Source organism: Helianthus annuus, chromosome 12 (assembly GCF_002127325.2).
Source record: "Helianthus annuus cultivar XRQ/B chromosome 12, HanXRQr2.0-SUNRISE, whole genome shotgun sequence".
Taxonomy (NCBI): domain Eukaryota; kingdom Viridiplantae; phylum Streptophyta; class Magnoliopsida; order Asterales; family Asteraceae; genus Helianthus; species Helianthus annuus.
The window spans coordinates 12,148,796-12,171,148 of record NC_035444.2 but is presented as its reverse complement, the minus strand read 5'-3'; the positions used below and the strand labels follow the sequence as shown (position 1 = coordinate 12,171,148).

At 40.0% G+C, this 22,353-nt stretch overlaps 2 long non-coding RNA genes across 4 annotated transcripts; both read left to right on the top strand.

Moving 5' to 3' along the window:
- Positions 1–3,302: 3,302 nt before the first annotated feature.
- Positions 3,303–6,699, top strand: LOC110896392. 3 transcript variants are annotated; one of them, XR_002567879.2, is made up of 5 exons: positions 3,303–3,752; positions 4,300–4,462; positions 4,569–4,640; positions 5,561–6,112; positions 6,504–6,699. It is a non-coding gene; the product is annotated as an uncharacterized LOC110896392 (long non-coding RNA). The 3 variants fall into 3 exon arrangements; XR_004874471.1 differs by having other exon boundaries at positions 4,295–4,462; positions 5,561–6,091; XR_004874470.1 differs by having other exon boundaries at positions 4,295–4,462.
- A 13-nt stretch (positions 6,700–6,712) lies between these two features.
- On the top strand, positions 6,713–18,138 carry LOC110896394. The gene is made up of 2 exons (XR_002567881.2): positions 6,713–6,758; positions 17,753–18,138. It is a non-coding gene; the product is annotated as an uncharacterized LOC110896394 (long non-coding RNA).
- Positions 18,139–22,353: the final 4,215 nt, after the last annotated feature.

The following is a 22,353-nucleotide window of genomic DNA, read 5'->3' as shown; positions in this document are numbered from 1 at the left end:
GGATCCAGGAATTTTTCCATGGGGGTGCGGAACATTTTTAAAAATTTTAGACCCTAAGGTATATAAGTAAAAAATCGGTTTGTATCGGGTCGGGTTGGGTCATGTAAAACAAAAGATTATCGAACTAAATTTATATAATCATCAAAAATATGTCAAACCTTGTTACAAACATAATTAAAATGTCACCCTACGGGTTTTCATTTTTTGAAATCTATCCAAAACATGGCTCCATAACATATTACATAATATATCAATGATTCAAGCCTTAGAAATCATAATGTAAATAACCCTAAAAATCATCTAAACAACATATACACCATAAAAAGAAAAAGCCAAACATTCTTCACTAACAAATATAACCCACCAGATTCTACTGTGTGGTGTATGCGGCTATAAAAAAAAGGCAAAATATCATCACTAACAAAATATAACCCACCATATAACATAATAACATAATGAAAAACAAAACGAAGCACATGTCTACTGTCATGGTTAGTATTTATTTATCATTTGTTTGTTTGTAATAATATTTATTTATCATTTGTTTGTTTGATTTTTCTATAATAACTTTTGTTCGTTATTTATTTCTAAAAGAGTAAACTGTCATTTTGGTCCCTGTGGTTTGGCCAGTTTTGCCACTTTAGTCCAAATTTCAAACTTTTTACATCCAGGGCCCCGTGGTTTGGTTTTTGTTGCCATTTTGGTCCAAATTTCAAATTTGATCAGATTTCCCATTAATGACCTGCTATTTTGTCTTTACCCTTAGGGGCATTTTGGTCATTTAGATTTATTATCTCTTTATTATAACTCAATTATAATAAATCTCTCTCCCTCAACATACAGACATCTCCCTCTCTCAACATACAAGTGATACAACTCTGCTCTCTCTCTCTCTCTCTAAAATACCACCACACTACCACCCCCACCATCGCATCATCCCCACCACCATCCCACCGCCGCCAAACACCCCTAGATCTCTGCCCATTTCTCTCTCTCTCTCTCCCCCTTCTCACCACGCACCACCACCATCCCCACCGCACCACCACCGTACCTCTCCCCTCTCCCGTCGCTCTCCCCTCGCCAACGTCTCCGATACTCCGCCACCTCCTCTCTCACTCATACACACTCCATCAAGAAAGCTGGCTGCAATTACTCACAGATCTAGCAGATCTTAACAACAAGCAATGGATTCCTGCTTCAGATCTCTCATCAGAATTTAAATTTCCACCATTTTTCTTGCAATCTTGCTTTCTTCATTTGAGTTCTTGAAGTTTCAAGTTTCCATTTTTATTCAATTTGGTTTCTGGGGTTTGCTTAATTTTTGTAGTTTTGATGTTCTTTGATCAAATCTTGGATTTTGATGGGTCATTTGAGTGATAGGCTTGTTTACATTTGAGTTCTTGAAGTTTCAAGTTTGCATCTTTTTTCAATTTGGTTTCTGGGTTTGGCTAAATTTTATAGCTTTGATGTTCTTTGATCAAATCTTTGACTTTAATGGGTCAACTAAGTGATGGGTGTGGGAGATTTTGAGGGCTTTATTTGATTTGTGGTTTAGATGGTGCGATGTATTGGGGAAATTGATTAGTGGGTGTTTTAGCATTTTAAGTTTTAGGGTTAGTTAATCATAAAGATTGGATCTTTGTTGATCTAAGGTCTTTAGTTTTATGGCTTGATTGAATAACGGTTTGTGAATTGTGAGATTTTAATGATTAGATCATGTTAGTGTAATAAATTGTTACATGGGGAGTGAGAAATATTTGATTTTGGAAAAATGGTTTGTGATCTTGAGTGATATGTACTCTGTATTGGTTTGTAGATGAAGATCAGTAAATCTGGCGGCAGGTGGTGGTGCTTGGCGGCGAGAGGGGGTTGGTGGTGGTGGCAGGTGGTGGTGCTTGGTGGAGGAGGTGGTGGTGTTTGAGTTTTTTGAGGTGCAGAGGTTGAAGATGATGAGGTTGAAGATGATGATGATGATGATCAGGGGGTTTTTATATTTGGGGGTTTTTAATAAATGAATTGCTTTAATGAAAATTAAATGACCAAACTACCCCTTCAGATAAAGACAAAAAAGGGACATTAAAACAGTCAAAAATCAGAGATTTTGAGTTTTTGACTAAAAGGGTAACAAAATGCAAACCACAGGGACCCAGATGTAAAAAGTTTGAGATTTGGACTAAAATGGCAAAACTGCCAAAACCACAGGGACCAAAATAGCAGTTTACTCTTTCTAAAATTCAAAAAGTATTTCTTTTTATATTGCATACAACTTGTTCACGTGTTTGGATTGGTGTATTTATATATCATACCTGATTCGAGGTACCTAACCCGGAACTGGTTCTGGACTCTGGTAGTAGGAGAAACTAGCCCCAACCCTTTTATAACCTATTGGTAAGTGGCGGATGCAGAATTTTATTCTAATGGGTTTCTTTTGATAAATTATCTTTAATTCTCACTAATTTTTTTTTCTAAATTCTGCAAAGTTCTTACTAATTTTTTCCGTTTTTTTCCAAACGCACTGGGTTCCTGGGAATCCACAAATGTGGGCTAGATCCGCCCCTGCTATTGGTCCTGCCCAGTTCCACCAATTTTTTTGAAGATGGGTTCCTATCTGACTTGGATTTCCTCGGGTAGTAACCGGTTCCAACGGTGAAAAAAATTCAAAACCAATTCTTAACATTAAAAATAGTTTTTTTTACCATTGGAACCAGTTATTGGTCATCGAAAATAGTTTTGGGATGTATTGGATGTTTACCCAACTCGAAAACACATAAAATAACCCAAAAAACCGTAAAACAAATTTACGAAAATGTCTAAAGCTTGGAGTGACATTGAGGAGTACACGTTAGGTCTAGCTTTTGTACACATTAGGACCGAAAACTTACGCGAGAAGGGTCCAAGTAATAATTTTGGGAGTGGTTTTTCGTCTCACGTTAAGGAGAGGTATGATGAGGAAATGGGTTATCAAATTGAACGTACAAGTAATAGTCTTAAAGCAAAGATCATAAGCATAGCCTAACCAATAGGAAGATTTCATAAAATTTACCGCTGACGAATGGATGAGTTTGAAGACGCAAATGACGATGAGCAAGTTATTGAAGAATCAATATCCGAGTATGAACGAGTTAAAGGAAGATCGTTTACCAAACTTGAAATTTAAAAGCTTATAATAGATGTTCAATTGTAGATAGTAGATAGTATTAGCATTTTAGTATTAGTATTTAGTATTGGTAATTTTGTTTTAGTATTTTCGTTTCAATAGACGTTAACTATGTATAATATTAATGTTATGTTATTAAAAATGAACATCTCTATACCTAATAAAACAACAAGGTTCTGCCACTTGGCATCACCTCATTAAACCAACACACTTGTCAAAATTCTAGCCCCTCCACGTTAGTATAATCTTATGTGTAATTTTGTGAGATTTTTTACTTTTTTATGTTTAACTAAAGCACAGTCCCCAACTCTCTCTGTAACATCTCTTTCACCCTGTACACACAAAACGTCAAAAACCCAGCTCATACCCATCTTTCCCTTTCTTCTTCAAAATTCAAATTCATTGTTTCCCAAGCCAGATCTACAAAACAAATTCGAAAACCCATTGAGAGAGAGAGAGAGAGACAAGAGTTGAAGGGGATTCAGGCGAATCACCACCATCCGACGACAGTAACAGAGCTGCAAAGACAACCGCTCGAACTCTAATTTAAGGGTTTACTTGAAATCTGCTATCCTAGATCTACTAGACGTTATTGGTAAGGTTTTGTTTGTTAGTTTTTTTTCTTTGATTTTTGTTAACCTGACATAGAATTTGGGTTTAAAGTTCCTTTGAAATTGATGTTGATTCGATAGACGTTATTGGTAAGGTTTTTTTTTTCTTGGATTTTTGCTATACTTTAATTTCTCTGTTTTAGCATGTGGTTTTTTTTGCTGTACTTTAATTTCACTTAATTATCGTACGATGAGGGTGAAGAGGTAGTGGTCCATATGATAGATACCAGCTGCACTCACTTTGTTCAAATTCGTACTCAACATGCAGTTAAATGACATTTATTTTGCGTCCAATAATGTATTTATGTTGTTATTTTGTGTTAATGAAGTTGTATCTGTGTAAGAGATTTGTGATAAATGTAAAATTATTATTGATACTTCTAAAGTGCTGCGTTTTAGTTATTTCAGCTGAGTGATTGAATTTTTTAGGCGATTTTATCGCGGGATATTAGTTTTCTAGCTTATTTGATGAATGTGACTGGACGGTTGTGAATGACAATACGTTGAAAAGTTTCGTTTTTGATAGAGCAGGAATCAGATATCAAAGAGCTGGGATAAAATGACAATTGTGGAGGACCCGATTCCAGAGCTTTCGTCTGATTTGTCAACTATTTCTCCGCCGAATTCATATGGATCTGTTGTTCTAGGTGGCACGTTTGATCGCTTACATGATGGTCATCGACTTTTCCTCAAGGTTGTTGTCAACGATCTGTATTTGTTATTTCGTGCTACACATAATAAGCGTAGGATGAGATTTTGGTTATTTTTTGAGTTGTGGTGGATTTGATTGTTGGTTACAGGCAGCTGCAGAGTTGGCTAGGGATCGAATTGTTGTTGGTGTTTGTGATGGACCTATGATTTCCAAGAAACAGGTTTGGACCTTGCTCCTTCTCTGTTTTTTATACGTGCAAATTCTTATATATTTCACTTGCCACCATGAATGAAACAAGTACTCAAATACACATAGAGAACCTATGGATTATGATTTATAGTACAACAGATTTCTTTAGCAGTAAAATGATATAGTGATTCAAGTTGAATACTTGATATAGAAGACTTAAGCAACCATTACTGGTTGGAGTTTTTACACATGGTGTGGGTGATGTACTATCGTCTCTTTCTTAGGAGTTAATGTAACAACTGGATAACATATTTTTCTATGAAATGACAAATGAGAATTCATCTTAGTGGCTTTATATAGAACCAAAGTATCTATGAGGTTCTTACCAGTAAACATGCCCCTGTGGCCAATGCTACTGTTCTATATGCAGTATAATAGTGAAGTTACGCTATTAAGAATGTTGTAAGCCGTAAGTTCTACCAAATTAGAGTTGGTAAAAGTGGGAACGCTTTTATTAAGATCCACCTATCTGAAGTGAAAGTAGGAACACTTCCTATGTGTTGGCTTAGAGTGATTGATTGAATGAATGAGAAAAGTGAAATGCGTGACGCGTATCACATCTTAACACATATACGAAGATGGTTCAATGACTTTTAGCTCCGGCTCCGGCAAGAGAAGAATGTCTGATGCTTTTTCAGCAGAATTCGGTAATCTTGATTTGGTTTTGTTTCACATTTTCTCCACCAGTAAGAATCAAAATAAATACAAGTATATACTAGATCTTTATGCATAAATTCTTTGTTTTTGCCGCAAGTTGTTCTGTTCTTGATGTGATCTGTTGTAAAGTTATGATTTTTATCATTGTTGTTCTGGTTTTGTGTATATTTTTTTTAATCATTTAATCTTTTTATTGTTAATAGTGCTTATGATCTATGTTTGTATTTGTTGCAGGTGGTTATGTTGGATCCTTGGAGTGTATTGTGGGTGGTGTTCATATAAGAACAGGGGTTAGAGAATAAAGAGTATACAGAAAGAGATGAAGGGAAGGGAAGGGGAGGCAGAAAGAGGTATCGAATGGCAGGGGCCAGATCAAGGTCATGATCAAGAACAAGGGACCTTCATAAGCTTCTCCTAAGGCCAGGGCATCTGGTCGGACCCGCTTTCGAACCAGGTACCCAAGTAACTCCTATAACATATTATGTTCCAATATTATTATTATTTTAGTTGCTGCTAACTTGGTCTGATTTTGTGAAGCAGAGGTACGATCTTCAAGATTAAGTGTGTATATTGGTTGTGGGTGCTGGTGGGTTGGGTTGTGAACTTCTCAAAGAGTCGCCCTCTCCGGTTTCAGCAATGTAGTTTCATTATCTGTGTTTTTTAGCGTCTTTTGGAAATTGGAACCTTTGCTACTGAGTTGTGTAGGTTGTAGAGGCTTTAAGAGTAATGGTAATGGGTGACCCCTTTGGAGATACTATATCTAAGGTACACTGTTGGAAATCAGAGGTAGGGTACTTAAATAATCGGTGTCGTTGCTAGCGCATATCTTCTTTTTTTACCAATCGAAACCCTAATTGCGGTCTGGCTTTTTTTATCTCAATACTAAAATAATTTCTTGAATAAAATGATTTAGGAGGTTTTATGTATCCACACATAACACGTTCGTCCCAGTATTAACTGGGTCAAAAATATCAGCTGTAACATTATTATGGTTCAAATGTCTCGTGTTTTTCTTTTATGTTAATTTTTATTTACCATTTTGACTTTTCAGAGATAAAACATATTTTGAATTGACTGGTTCATTATTAACTGGGTCAGGGTCAAAATATCAGCTGGAACATTATTATGGTTCAAATGTCTCGTGTTTTTCTTATATTATTTTGATGATGACTTGCAGATTTAAACAATTAAAAGAACAAGAAGCAAGGAGGAAACAACAAAAAGAGGCAGAAAAAGCTAAAGAGGCTTCATTGACAAATGAAGTTGACCATGAACTTAAAGCCGATTCTATGAGTTCTGCTAATGGAAGTCCTTCATCTTCAGATTCCAGTCAAGTTGATAGAACTTCGATTTCTAAAGGGAAAATGGCGAAGATTCGGTTTTCTATAATAGCAGAAGAGATCGACAGCATCTTGATGAAAATCTTGAAAAGGTAGCTTTTGAAACCTTTTAACATTGTCTTAAATTTTCGATTATTGAGAAGTGGCAAAAATGAGTGGGTTGGATAACGGGTATTTTTTTGTACAGGTTGGAACACGTAGGTTCTGGTTGAAACATAACAGTTTTTGTTCAAAAGTTTTTTTTATATATAATCAATGTGCAATGTAGTTGCAAAAGTTGCATTATTCAAAAAGTTTAATAAATAAGTAGTGCGCCGAATATGATTAAAAAGTAGCATCACTGCAATAATAATGTAAGTTTTTTAGATAACATGGTTTATGTAGTTTATGTCATGAAAAATAGACTTTGTGCGACTAATGACCTGTTCGACCTATTTGTTTTTTAGCTAATTTTTTATATGATCTGTTCGACCCATTTCTTTTTCGACACATTGCCCAAATCAACTCATTAACAAGTAAATGGGTTTGAAATTGCCACCATGCTCATAAAATTGCAATACCTTATTTACGGGGTTTTCAGCGTCCCTTTTCGAAGTGTTTACGATTGTCACACCCCCAAAATCCCACCTGCGGAGTACTACCGCTTGGAGGCGTGACTGACCAGGATCCAGCCACCAATCATACTGAACAAGCATATAAGTAGTTATAAAAGTTTAACCATCACGATTGGTGTTTCAAAATAAACAAGTTAAGTTGCAAGCGGAAGCATAAGTTTAAAGTTATAACATAAGTTCCAAAAGTTTCAAGTTTAACATAGTCTTGTAGCAATCCCTGTCCCACAACGATCCTCCTCCATGCAAGCTCCAGATGAGTACCTATGGTCCTGCAAAGCATGCAGTAACGAGTCAACAACTAGTTGAGTGAGTTCACGGGTGGGCGTTCGTTTTAGTTGTTTCGAAAACAGTTTACTTTATCTGGCATCCTGCCGTGGGGGTTACCCCATAATTTAAAAAAACGTGACATGTTCGTTCCCAGTTACTCCGGCACTCCGGCCGTGGGGGCTACCCCATGTAGTTATCAGGCATTTCGGCCGTGGGGGCTACCCCATGTACATCATCTGGCTCTCCAGCCGTGGGGGCTACCCCATGTGTATACTAGACTCGTTACCGTATCGATTGCTGACTGTAGTCATGTTTATGTGCCCTGAAAAACATCAATGTCTATCATCATTGACGTGCCCCAGATCCATTAGTTCACGCCCGCCCTCTGCGGCACGGTGTGAGGCTTGTCAGACCTAAATAGCGCTATCTAACTAATGACCCGCTCGCCATTGGCCCGGCGATTAGTCGATACAAAAAGGAGGGACTTCGTGATAGAGTTTTAGTCTAGTACGTTTATCCGTCCATCCGGACGAGGAATCACATTCCTGAACCACTGACGTCCTACCCAAGGTAGACGAGGAACCCACGTTCCTGAATCCCGTTCCCAACCCAGGGAATCCCATGCTTTGTAAGGGGTGTGAACTCACCTTGGTTTGCTCGGCAGTTAATCACAGAAAGTCAATCAAGTCGCAAGTAGTCAATAACGTCCTAACACGGTTATTACGTATAATCAGATTCGAACCAAGTAGTGCACAAATGTTCGACACGTTTGGCAAGCACGTTTAGCAGTAACAGTTCACAGGTAATAGTCAATCACAAGTTCAAAGTCCAAACAGTTGGGCTCGTGATAACAGGCCCAAATAACTCATCAACAGTAGCACAGAAGTTCATAAGTCCGGCCCACTAACTTAGGCCCAAAGTGTGGTCTCGAGTCGCAACCGGACTCGCAAGCATGGTCTCGAGTCATGCTGTGTGTTGATCATGGATGGTTGCGAGTCGCAACCGGTGTCGCAACCATGGTTTCGGTTCATCATGCTGAGGTCTCGAGTCGCAACGGGACTCGTAACCTGTGGTTTCGGCTTGTCCTGCTATGGTTGCGAGTCGCAACCGCGTGGTCTCGAGTCATCACGCTGTGGTTGCGAGTCGCAACCAGGTGATTGCGAGTCGGTAGCAGTCGTTTTCAAGTTCACGTGTTGATGCAGATGTAGTCAGATTAGTGGTACAATATAATCAGGCCCAAATCCGGAAATAACCAATAGCATTCCACTAACAGTTTTCCTAATCAGGTTATTGGTCAAAGATGGATCAAAATCACAAGGGTTTTCAATCTTCAACTATCATTTAAAGTGTTCTTCACACATTCAAACCCATATTCATCAAGTATTCAACCTTTATTCAATCAAAACTATGAACAACCATCAAGATGCAATTTACTAGCATGCATCCTAACATGACAAACATACTCCTTAGCCGATTTCATGACATATGTAAACCGATTTCATGAATCATCAAATCTAGTAGTTTAAACTCTATTTAGCACATGAACACATTCCAACACTAAACTTTTTAACATACATAAGACATCATCTCATTCATGCATCTATTTAAGCACAAGCATAATATGAACATACTATCACTAAGCATTCAACAATGATCATCAAGAAATACTAACAATAAACATCATTTCATGCATTTTATCATACATCACAAGCACAACAAGATTAACCATAAAAATACTAACCGGTTGGTGATGTGTGTGTGTGTGCTGATCCAAAGTCCAAATCCGAGAGTTTCTTGTGTCAACCGAGTGGATCCGAGAGTCTTGGAGATGTGTTTGTGTGCTAGAGTTCTAGTGGGAGAGAAGATAAAAGTGTGTGTGTGTTCTAATGTTCAACAAAGTGGTAACAAGTAACTAGGGGTGGTGTATTTATAGTCAAGTTCCAAATGTGTGCACCCTTAGTGGGTTTCGAGTGGGGGTTACGGCCCAAAGGCCCAACCGGCCAAAGGTTCTCGGCCCAAAGCCCAAAACCGATTACTAGTCACTCGAGACCTCTTGGTCTCGAGTTCGGGTTCTTTGTTGTTTCGTGTCGGGTTCTCGGTTCACATATAACACGTACACAAATGTATACAATACACACATAACAAAGCACTTATCACATAAAAAGGTTCACGTTATCATTTTAACTAGTCACATATCGTACAAGCAAGTTACAATGAAAGGTTCTAGATTTCGAGTTGTCACATCATCCCCAAGTTGAAAGAAATTTCGTCCCGAAATTTGATGGCACTCACTGAGGAAGCTAGTCAAGTTGCAAGGTTTTCCCGGTTTTCCTGGGGTGTCACATCCACCCCCCGTTGATCTGGAATTTCGTCCCGAAATTCCGTAGCTTCAGCCTCAGTAGCGTTTGTACTGTTCTCAAACAGTTGGGGATACTTTTGTTTCATCCGATCTTCGCGCTCCCAGGTAAACTCTGGGCCGCGACGTGAGTTCCAACGAACTCGAACAAGAGGTATTCTAGTGCTCTTGAGGACCTTAACATCCCGGTCCGTGATCTCGACAGGTTCTTCGACGAATTTCAACTGTTCGTCGATCGTGAGTTCCTTCAGAGGAACTACGTGCGTCTCATCTGACAGACACTTCTTCAGATTTGACACATGGAAAACGTTGTGAACTGCACCGAGTTCTGCTGGTAATTTCAGTCTGTAGGCCACCTTGCCTATTTTCTCAAGAATTTCGAAAGGTCCAACGTATCGTGGGTTGAGTTTGCCGCGTTTACCAAAACGAACCACACCCTTCCAGGGTGAAACTTTGAGTAATACCCGCTCCCCAACCTGGAGCTCAAGTGGTTTCCTGCCCTTATCGGCGTATGCCTTCTGACGGTCACGAGCGGCCGCCATGCGTTGTCGTATTTGAGCAATCCGCTCAGTAGTGTCTACCACGTGTTCTGGACCAGTGATCTGACTATCCCCCACCTCTGCCCAACAGAGGGGTGACCGGCATTTACGTCCGTACAATGCCTCAAACGGAGCAGCTTTAATGCTGGTGTGGTAGCTGTTATTATACGAAAATTCCACGAGTGGCAGATGCCTTTCCCAGCTGTTGCCAAAGTCGATTACACAAGCGCGAAGCATGTCTTCTAATGTCTGGATAGTGCGCTCGGACTGCCCGTCCGTCTGTGGGTGATACGCTGTGCTCATATCTAGACGTGAGCCAAAAGACTTGTGCATTGCCTGCCACAGTTCCGAAGTAAAACGTGCATCTCGATCAGAGATAATAGAAGTGGGCACCCCGTGCCTCGAAACAACTTCCTTGAGGTATATTTCTGCCAGAGTGGAGAACTTATCCGTTTCCTTGATTGCCAAGAAATGCGCGGATTTCGTGAGTCGGTCCACGATCACCCATATAGTATCGTTTCCGCGCTGTGATCTAGGTAGGCCAGTAACGAAATCCATGGAAATTTGCTCCCATTTCCATTGTGGTATCTCTGGTTGCTGAAGTAGGCCTGAAGGTTTCTGATATTCTGTCTTGACTCGCGCACAAGTCAAACACTTGCTGACGTAAGTTGCTATGTGGGCCTTCATGCTAGGCCACCAATACGTGGTTTTAATATCGTGGTACATCTTGTCCGAACCAGGGTGTACCGAGTAGCGAGATTTGTGTGCTTCATCCATCACAAGTTCTCGTAAATCGCCATAGTGCGGGACCCAAATGCGTCCTGTTACATAATAAGCACCGTCTTCCTTCTGTTCTAAACGTTGCCTTGACCCGCGTAGAGCTTCAGCTCTAATGTTCTCTGGTTTCAGTGCTTCTATCTGAGCAGCTCGTATTTGCGAAGGTAGACTAGAATGTATCGTGAGTTGTAAAGCTCTTACACGCTTAGGCGTAGTGTCCTTCCGACTGAGGGCGTCCGCCACTACATTGGCCTTGCCCGGGTGATACCTGATAGAGCACTCGTAATCATTCAGCAGCTCGACCCATCGTCGTTGCCGCATATTCAGTTCCTTCTGCTTGAATATGTGTTCTAAACTTCTGTGGTCGGTGTAGATGGCGCACTTGGTTCCGTACAGGTAATGCCGCCATAACTTAAGTGCGAAAACAACAGCTCCCAACTCTAAATCATGTGTCGTGTAGTTCTTCTCGTGAACTTTAAGTTGTCGTGAGGCGTAAGCTATGACTTTATCTCGTTGCATCAATACACAACCAAGACCTTGAATTGATGCATCACAGTAAACCACAAAATCTTCTGTGCCCTCTGGCAGTGAAAGGATAGGTGCACTACAAAGTCTATCCTTTAGATGCTGAAAAGCTAACTCTTGTGCATTTCCCCAATGATAAACAACGCCTTTCTGCGTTAGTAAGGTGAGAGGCTGCGCGATCTTAGAAAAATCCTTAATGAATCTCCTGTAGTAACCTGCCAATCCCAAAAATTGGCGAATTTCCTTTGGTGTACGAGGTGCAGGCCAGTTCTTAATAGAGTCCACTTTGGATGGATCAACATGAATCCCATCCTTGTTCACCACATGCCCTAGGAAATGGACCTCTCGAAGCCAGAAGTCGCACTTCGAGAACTTTGCGTAGAGCTGTTCCTTCCGAAGGAGTTCCAAAATAAGTCGTAGATGTTGTTCGTGCTCTTCTTTACTCTTAGAATAGATCAGGATGTCGTCGATGAAGACTATAACAAACTTGTCCAGGTACGGTTTGCACACTCGATTCATCAAATCCATAAAAACTGCCGGTGCGTTCGTCAGCCCAAACGGCATGACCAAAAACTCATAGTGCCCATATCGAGTCCTAAAGGCCGTCTTAGAGACATCCTCTTCCCGAATTCTCAGCTGGTGATATCCCGATCTCAGATCGATCTTCGAATAGTAGTTCGATCCCTGCAACTGGTCGAACAAGTCGTCAATACGCGGTAGAGGATAACGATTCTTCACAGTCACCTTGTTGAGTTCGCGATAGTCGATACACATTCTGAAGGTACCATCCTTCTTCTTCACAAATAACACTGGAGCTCCCCAAGGCGATGAGCTAGGACGAATAAAACCTTTATCCAAGAGTTCTTGTAGTTGCGTGGAGAGTTCTTCCAACTCTGATGGCGCTAAACGATAAGGTGCACGGGCTACAGGCGCGGCTCCAGGAGCTAGATCAATCTGAAACTCGACTTGGCGATGGGGCGGAAGACCAGGTAATTCCTCAGGGAATACCTCAGGATAGTCGCGCACAACCGGAAAATCTTCTAACTTCTTCTCCTTCTCTGTGGTGTCAGTAACTAGAGCCAAAATCGCAGTGTGGCCCTTTCGTAAGCATTTCTGGGCCTTAAGAAGAGAGATGATGTTCTCAACAGCACTTCTCTTGTCGCCACGAATCATGAGAGGTTCACTACCTAAACCAGGAATACGAACGATCTTCTCGTTGCAAAGAATCTCTGCTCGGTGTTGGGATAACCAATCCATCCCAATGACAACGTCGAAACTACCCAAGACAATAGGAATAAGATCGATAGAGAAGGTCTGGTTAGCGAGAATAAGCTGACAACCCTTGACTACGTGTGAGGCTTCCAAACTCTTACCATTAGCTAGCTCTACAGTGTGCTTGTCGCTCAGGGGTGTAGGAATACGCTTAAGCATCTTACTAACTTCTAGTGACACATAGCTAGTATCGGCACCCGAATCAAATAAGACTGTAACATAAAAGTCGTCGAGAAGGAACTTACCCGTCACCACGTTGGGATCATTCCTTGCTTCACCTTGACCAATCACGAACACTCGTCCCCTAGCACCATTGTTGTTGTTGTTCCCATTGTTACCATTCCCCTGATTGTTGTTGTTCTGGTTCAGTTGGGGACAATCTTTCTTGAAGTGGCCTTCAGCTCCACACTGAAAGCACCCTTTGTTGTTACCCTGCTGCTGTCGCTGGTTTTGCTGAGGTTGCTGACGATTCTGATTGGCAGGATATGCGCTCCTGCAATCCTTTGCAACATGACCAGGCTTGTTGCATCGATGACAGTTGCCCCTGGTGCATGGCCCACTGTGGTGTAGGCTACAACGATTGCACTTGGGGTGATTCCCCTTGTATCCACCATGACTTTGACCACTAGATGACTGCTGACCGGGGCTCTTGTGATCATCCGTCTTTCTCTGCTGAGACTGAGTTTGCACTGAAGTTGAACCCCTGCTTGAAGTTCCATCCCATTTCCGTTTATCCCCACTAGATGCACCAGAAGTAGTTGCAGCACCTATACGCTTCGGTAACTTGTTTTGCTCCACCGCTTGGTCAGTGAGACGGTGAGCCAACTGTACAACCTGCTGGATAGTAGTCAACCTTGCTGAAGTCACATGACTTTGGATCTCTGGCACTAAGCCCTTGAGATAGAGTTCAATCCGCTTGTAGGGAGGATCCACCATAGTAGGACACAACAAGGCAAGCTCATGCGATCTCTTGGTGTATGCCTCAATTTCTGATCCCGACATCTTAAGATTGTAGAACTCATCTTCCAGTTTGTGAATGTCGTCACGACTGCAGTATTCCTCCCTGATCATTTCCTTGAAGTTTTCCCATGGGGTGGCGTTGGCAGCAACCAACCCTAACATCTGCACTTGAGCATTCCACCATGTGAGAGCCAAACCCTCAAGAGTACCAGTAGCATACTTCACCCTGCGCGCTTCAGGGCATTCACACATTTCGAACACAGACTCCAGTTTCTCAAACCAGTGTAGGAGACCTACTGCTCCTTCAGTGCCGCTAAAAGTAGTGGGTCGACAGTCCATAAAGGTCTTAAAAGTGCACACCGGTGCCTGAGCATACTGACCTAAGGTAGGTGAAAGAAAAGACAGAGTTTAACACAAAGGTTGGTTCACGAGAGTAGGATCCAAATGATCCTAGAACAATTTCGGACTGCAGGATATACCTCCTGCGTGTGCAGCTGCAAGCGCTGCGGCAACTCGCTCGTTGATCAAAGCCGTCAACTGGGCTTGTGTCATGTTAACGCGTCCAGACATGGTTCTTCATAACAAGAGTAATACGTGTGAGAGAGGTTCGCGAAAGTACGATAGTAGGACAAAGTAAGCACGCACGTGTTCAAATAACAGTTGTTATACTAATCAAGCATACCGTGAGCAATGTACTACGTAACTACCAAGTAGGCAATATACATACATCATATTACCTAGAACGTCGAGCCTTGCATGAGGAGCGAAGAGTCGTTGTGGACCGTTGAGCACTAAACCGGTTATAGTCTGGTTTTAACAAAAACGTTTCTCCTTTATCAAAACCAAGTTCACTATAACCAATGGCTCTGATACCAATCTGTCACACCCCCAAAATCCCACCTGCGGAGTACTACCGCTTGGAGGCGTGACTGACCAGGATCCAGCCACCAATCATACTGAACAAGCATATAAGTAGTTATAAAAGTTTAACCATCACGATTGGTGTTTCAAAATAAACAAGTTAAGTTGCAAGCGGAAGCATAAGTTTAAAGTTATAACATAAGTTCCAAAAGTTTCAAGTTTAACATAGTCTTGTAGCAATCACTGTCCCACAACGATCCTCCTCCATGCAAGCTCCAGATGAGTACCTATGGTCCTGCAAAGCATGCAGTAACGAGTCAACAACTAGTTGAGTGAGTTCACGGGTGGGCGTTCGTTTTAGTTGTTTCGAAAACAGTTTACTTTATCTGGCATCCTGCCGTGGGGGTTACCCCATAATTTAAAAAAACGTGACATGTTCGTTCCCAGTTACTCCGGCACTCCGGCCGTGGGGGCTACCCCATGTAGTTATCAGGCATTTCGGCCGTGGGGGCTACCCCATGTACATCATCTGGCTCTCCAGCCGTGGGGGCTACCCCATGTGTATACTAGACTCGTTACCGTATCGATTGCTGACTGTAGTCATGTTTATGTGCCCTGAAAAACATCAATGTCTATCATCATTGACGTGCCCCAGATCCATTAGTTCACGCCCGCCCTCTGCGGCACGGTGTGAGGCTTGTCAGACCTAAATAGCGCTATCTAACTAATGACCCGCTCGCCATTGGCCCGGCGATTAGTCGATACAAAAAGGAGGGACTTCGTGATAGAGTTTTAGTCTAGTACGTTTATCCGTCCATCCGGACGAGGAATCACATTCCTGAACCACTGACGTCCTACCCAAGGTAGACGAGGAACCCACGTTCCTGAATCCCGTTCCCAACCCAGGGAATCCCATGCTTTGTAAGGGGTGTGAACTCACCTTGGTTTGCTCGGCAGTTAATCACAGAAAGTCAATCAAGTCGCAAGTAGTCAATAACGTCCTAACACGGTTATTACGTATAATCAGATTCGAACCAAGTAGTGCACAAATGTTCGACACGTTTGGCAAGCACGTTTAGCAGTAACAGTTCACAGGTAATAGTCAATCACAAGTTCAAAGTCCAAACAGTTGGGCTCGTGATAACAGGCCCAAATAACTCATCAACAGTAGCACAGAAGTTCATAAGTCCGGCCCACTAACTTAGGCCCAAAGTGTGGTCTCGAGTCGCAACCGGACTCGCAAGCATGGTCTCGAGTCATGCTGTGTGTTGATCATGGATGGTTGCGAGTCGCAACCGGTGTCGCAACCATGGTTTCGGTTCATCATGCTGAGGTCTCGAGTCGCAACGGGACTCGTAACCTGTGGTTTCGGCTTGTCCTGCTATGGTTGCGAGTCGCAACCGCGTGGTCTCGAGTCATCACGCTGTGGTTGCGAGTCGCAACCAGGTGATTGCGAGTCGGTAGCAGTCGTTTTCAAGTTCACGTGTTGATGCAGATGTAGTCAGATTAGTGGTACAATATAATCAGGCCCAAATCCGGAAATAACCAATAGCATTCCACTAACAGTTTTCCTAATCAGGTTATTGGTCAAAGATGGATCAAAATCACAAGGGTTTTCAATCTTCAACTATCATTTAAAGTGTTCTTCACACATTCAAACCCATATTCATCAAGTATTCAACCTTTATTCAATCAAAACTATGAACAACCATCAAGATGCAATTTACTAGCATGCATCCTAACATGACAAACATACTCCTTAGCCGATTTCATGACATATGTAAACCGATTTCATGAATCATCAAATCTAGTAGTTTAAACTCTATTTAGCACATGAACACATTCCAACACTAAACTTTTTAACATACATAAGACATCATCTCATTCATGCATCTATTTAAGCACAAGCATAATATGAACATACTATCACTAAGCATTCAACAATGATCATCAAGAAATACTAACAATAAACATCATTTCATGCATTTTATCATACATCACAAGCACAACAAGATTAACCATAAAAATACTAACCGGTTGGTGATGTGTGTGTGTGTGCTGATCCAAAGTCCAAATCCGAGAGTTTCTTGTGTCAACCGAGTGGATCCGAGAGTCTTGGAGATGTGTTTGTGTGCTAGAGTTCTAGTGGGAGAGAAGATAAAAGTGTGTGTGTGTTCTAATGTTCAACAAAGTGGTAACAAGTAACTAGGGGTGGTGTATTTATAGTCAAGTTCCAAATGTGTGCACCCTTAGTGGGTTTCGAGTGGGGGTTACGGCCCAAAGGCCCAACCGGCCAAAGGTTCTCGGCCCAAAGCCCAAAACCGATTACTAGTCACTCGAGACCTCTTGGTCTCGAGTTCGGGTTCTTTGTTGTTTCGTGTCGGGTTCTCGGTTCACATATAACACGTACACAAATGTATACAATACACACATAACAAAGCACTTATCACATAAAAAGGTTCACGTTATCATTTTAACTAGTCACATATCGTACAAGCAAGTTACAATGAAAGGTTCTAGATTTCGAGTTGTCACAACGATAGAGTTATAGTGTTATACCTTTATTTGGACAAGGATGGTATGTGTGTAATTAAAGGTTATTTAGTTATTTGACAAACGAGTGGAACCAGCATCTTATGTTATTTTTAATTAAACTCAACATGCATTCTTGTGTAACTGCCATAGGAATGTTGTGGTTTTAAAAAAAAGATAGTTATTGCACACATTGTAGAAATATAGACTCAAAAGTAACCTCCATTCATGGCGTTTTCTTGTCTGAAACCAACTAAATTTTGCAAAATGTTGCATGTGGTGAAGTTCATTTTATTGCAGCTTTTGTTTTAGTTTTGTACCATATGAACTAATAAATATTTGCTTATACGGATTTCTAACGACGGGCCGATTCTACTTGGCAGGAAAAAGCCGCCACGTGTACCACAGAAAACAAAAGCGCAACCAAAGATGAACAAGAAGAATGATCATGAACAACCAAGCAAGAAAAAAATAATGTGGGAGTACAAAAGAACTTGGTTTAGGTTCATGAACACATGGTCATGCACACGCACCGTCAGGTTCGTTTTGATTATACACAAGATAAGGTGTAGATACGTTTAGAGGGGTTCGGATACAATGATGTGGAATATTTGTTTCTATAATCAAGTTTCCATGATATATAGGCAGTGAGAACTTAGAATTCGGGTTTAAAATTTGTCCCGATATTTGTTTAGACTTTATTTATACCATTTTTCGTGTTCCTCTTATATCCTTAACTACTTTAATGACAAAAAGTTATATTTTTGAACTACACATTATACAAACGTTGTCAATTACCAGAAACGATAGATCGATATAATGCTAGATTAATGAATCTTAATGTGTCACAATCGGCCGTTACTTGTCTACTGAAATCCATGAATTTGGAAGTGATTTTGAAGACGTTGATGTACGATCGTATGAACGTATCTTTTATCTTCTCCGTAATGGAGGTTAGGAGCTCCGGTCATGGAGTCTGCCTTTCTCGCTGCACTGGCCGCTGTGCATAATTTGCAGGCTTACAGCTAGAGGTGCATAAACCGGTTAATTTCAATAACCGGTTAATTTGACCTTTTGACTTTAACCGATGATTACTTTATTTGGTTATTTTTTTAACTGGTCCGGTTGATAACTAATTTGGAGTATACACTTTTCATTGGTGTTGATAAAGGAATTTGGAAAAATATATTTGTTGGGTCTATTACTCTATACCAAATATATTTGTTCGGCCTGTGAACTTTCACGTTTGTTCTCTGTTTGAAGCACATACAGTTAGGTATCTGTGGATACCAGGGCTTGTGTGAAAAACTAGAAATATAAGGGAATGTCTACTTGGTGGGTGTGTGTTCGGATAAGTAATGGGGTGGGTTTCCTGGTGTAAGTCTTGGTTTGCGTATAAATAAATGGTGTATATATGATAGTTTCATCACTGTTTGGGTACATCGGTAGGTGTAATGTGTGTATTTTTTCTTCTATGGGTTGAATTAGTTGCTTCAGTTCGGATGACCCACATAGTCAATGTGTGCAAGTTATTCAATCTCACAAGCCCCCATTTAATTTAATCCTATGTGTTTATGTTATGGTACTTTTTTTGTTGGTAATGTTTGCCAAACATGAATGGTTATCCACTTAAAAGAAATCATATATAAAAATTTCTTTTGTATATATAATTTTTTTAACACAACCCATAACCCGTGAAGCTCACGGGTATATAATAAACTATATTTTAGATTGTGAGTCTGTAGGAAAGAGAAATAAATAATAAAATTAGTGTTTGTGAGTTAGATCAAGATATAGATATAGAGATGGACGTGATACGTTATTTAAAACTAAAGATAATTTAGAGAAAAATAAATTTTATATTAAATTATCTAAATGAATATAAAGGCACGAATGTCAATGCTCTTAGATGTTATTTTGATTGTTAAGATATAAAAGATCATATTAAATAATAAGTTATTAATTGTATTTTTTAAACCCGTGTGTCACACGGGATATAGGCTAGTAAAACAATAAAACGTTACACACTAAACATTAAATATTAAACATTACATTCTAAACTCTTAAACATTAAAACTTAACAGTAAACTTAAACAAATAACACATAAAGTGGAAATTAAACACTACCACTACTGTTGGCTGGTGGATCGAGACGACTCCCTCTCCTTTTTCTTTTTTTTTTCACTCGGCAATGTTTGTCCTATGTTTTTTGAGAGTTGAGTTTGCCACGGCTTTTAAGAACTTCTCACAATATTTGCACCGAGCCATCTCGGTGTTGTCTGACATTAGCCACCGGTCATAATGCTTCCAAACCTCGGGGTTTCGTTTGGTTTCAAGCACCAAAACAACATTTTCGTTGCTTGCTATCGTTGGAGTCTTGGAGATATAAAAAACTTGAGCGGTTTTGTGTTTTAGAGAGTGTTTGAGAGTTAGAGAAGTAGTTTGGTTAAAACTAAACATTCTAAGCCTGTTTACACTAAGTTAGATGGTTAGAAAGGTAAATAACTGTTCCAAACGGCTATATTACCGTTAAGAACTGATTTCTAACTGTAAAATTTTAAATTTCAAGCCATACCCGATTTGTACCTGGTTCTGGGTCACCCATACCCGGTCATACCCGAACCGGTTCCACTGGGTTTTAATATAAATTCCTATATTTGGTTCTGGTTCCGGTTCCTACCCGGTTCTTCCTAATACTCGGGTCTGATTATACCTGATTGAGCCTTGCCCGGTTCCGGTATAGCCAAAACTCGTTTTGTGCTCCTTTTGCATCAGCCCAAATATGTCAAATTTAATATTTCTGGTGGGCCAAATCTTTTAGAAACTACTATCGGTACATAAGCGCAATCACTTTTCTTTTTTGTGTACACTAAAACCCCACGCAAACCCTATCTACAACACACAACAAGTAGCGGCCATTCCCCAAAAAAAACACAAGGAGTGGCAACAAGCAACCGCCGGAGATGGAAGCTGGCCATGACCTCCGACCGACCCTTTTTCCGGTCAACGAGGGTGATGAAGATTGTGGGTAATGGCAGCAAGAAACCGGAGATGATGGGTCCTCCTTTTCTTCCCTTTTTACGCCCGTTATGGGCTTGGCAGAGGACATCCCCCCCCCCTCTTGACGTCGGTGCTATGAGGGCGTTAGCCCACATCGTCTAGCCTAAGTAGCTAGAGTAATGTTATTAGTGTTTGTTTTACTATTAAAAACAATGAGGTGAATGGTGTTCGCCCTGTAAAATCTTGTGACATTTCACTTAGGTTTTAATTATTTATGTTTTTTATAATAATTCATTTATCATTTAATTTGTTTTTTATGTAATAACTTGTATTCGTTAATTTTTAAAATAAAAATAAATATGCAATTAAATAAAAAAAATTGTCTATATTTCCATATAAATTTTATTGAACATAGAGTTGTATTAAAAAAATATTTTTGTATCATAAACTATATACCAAGTACCGGTAACGTACCAATACCATGCCACTACTAGTGATGTACCAATATCGTATCGTGAACGTACCAAACTGACTCTGACCGAACAACATTGTTACTAGTGCCGTATTCATTTATTGTTGTTTTTTGTTTCAATACGAATCAATTTAGTTTTTTTTCGATAACTGTCATTACCGTTACCCGACTGGTTTGCGCATATACCGAATTTCATTCGCACCACACAAGAGAATTTTATAGTATAAAGAAAAGAGTAATGTTAATACTACAAATGTTTATAATACCGTTTTTATATCATCATATGATAGAAGCATCATCATATGATACAAGCCTAAATTCTTGAATAGTTTATTAAATGAATTTATACATTTAAATAATAAAACATAGTAAATAGGAAAAATACTATTTATGAGTAATATGATGTGATTTTAGTAGATATTTAGTAAATAGGAAAAATACTATTTATGAGTATTATGATGTGATTTTAGTAGGTATTTATTTGACTCTACAAGTGAAGTGAATGAGATCACATTAGTCTATTCAAGGACATGCTGGTCAAATGACACCACTAAGAATAAACGTGAAACCACATAGACCCTTGTATGTGGTGTGAGAGTCCAGTTTCACCCAATTTAAGGAAAACACCATATGTGCGATTTTGACTTTGACCACTCAACCCCCCCCCCCCCACGCATTTTATTACCAACTTTTTAGATTTTTTTTTATCGGCAAAAGTTCGTTCATTCATCTATACACCGCGGATGTTACCAGTGAGGTTTTAGCAACATATTGCCATCACCTTTGATATTCACCCAAAATCAAAAAATCATACATATAACATTACAGGTTAAAAATTAAAATTCACCCAGGTCTCCTAATTCGTGATCAAGCCCTTTTGCTCTATGCTTTATCCATGTGAAAGCTAACGATTGTAGTTCTTCAAATATTCTATCCGTGGCTATTCGTTTTCCAACGAAGATAACGTCATTACGAGCCTTACAAATTACCCAGCATGTCGTTTAGATGATTGATTGAACTAGCTTCTTTTTATGTTCCTAGCCATGCATACTTTTTAGATTACGAACTTTTTATAACTTTTTAAATAGTTTATTCCAACTTTTTGGATTACAAAGTTTTTATAACTTTTTAAATAGTTTATTCCAACTTTTTGGATTACAAAGTTTTTATAACTTTTTAAATAGTTTATACTTGTATTTTGAACGTAAATTTAGTATTTAATTTATTTGCCAATGAGTTGGTGGTTGAGTGGTAAGGGAGAGACCTGGGTTTTCAAGAAAATTAGGTTCGATTCCTGCTTCCCCTCATTAATTTCGACGGCACTGGGTGATGATGGGAGACTAGGCGGGTAGACGGCGATCACTAGTTCGATTCTTAAACTGAACGAGTTTTACATCACCGCACTATCGTGCCTTCGAGCCAGGGCCGGCTCAAAATTTTCTAAATTTTTTTAGGCCCAAAGCGGATAGTAAAATTGGGGCCCTTTTTGTAAACGAAAAAAATTGCTATGGA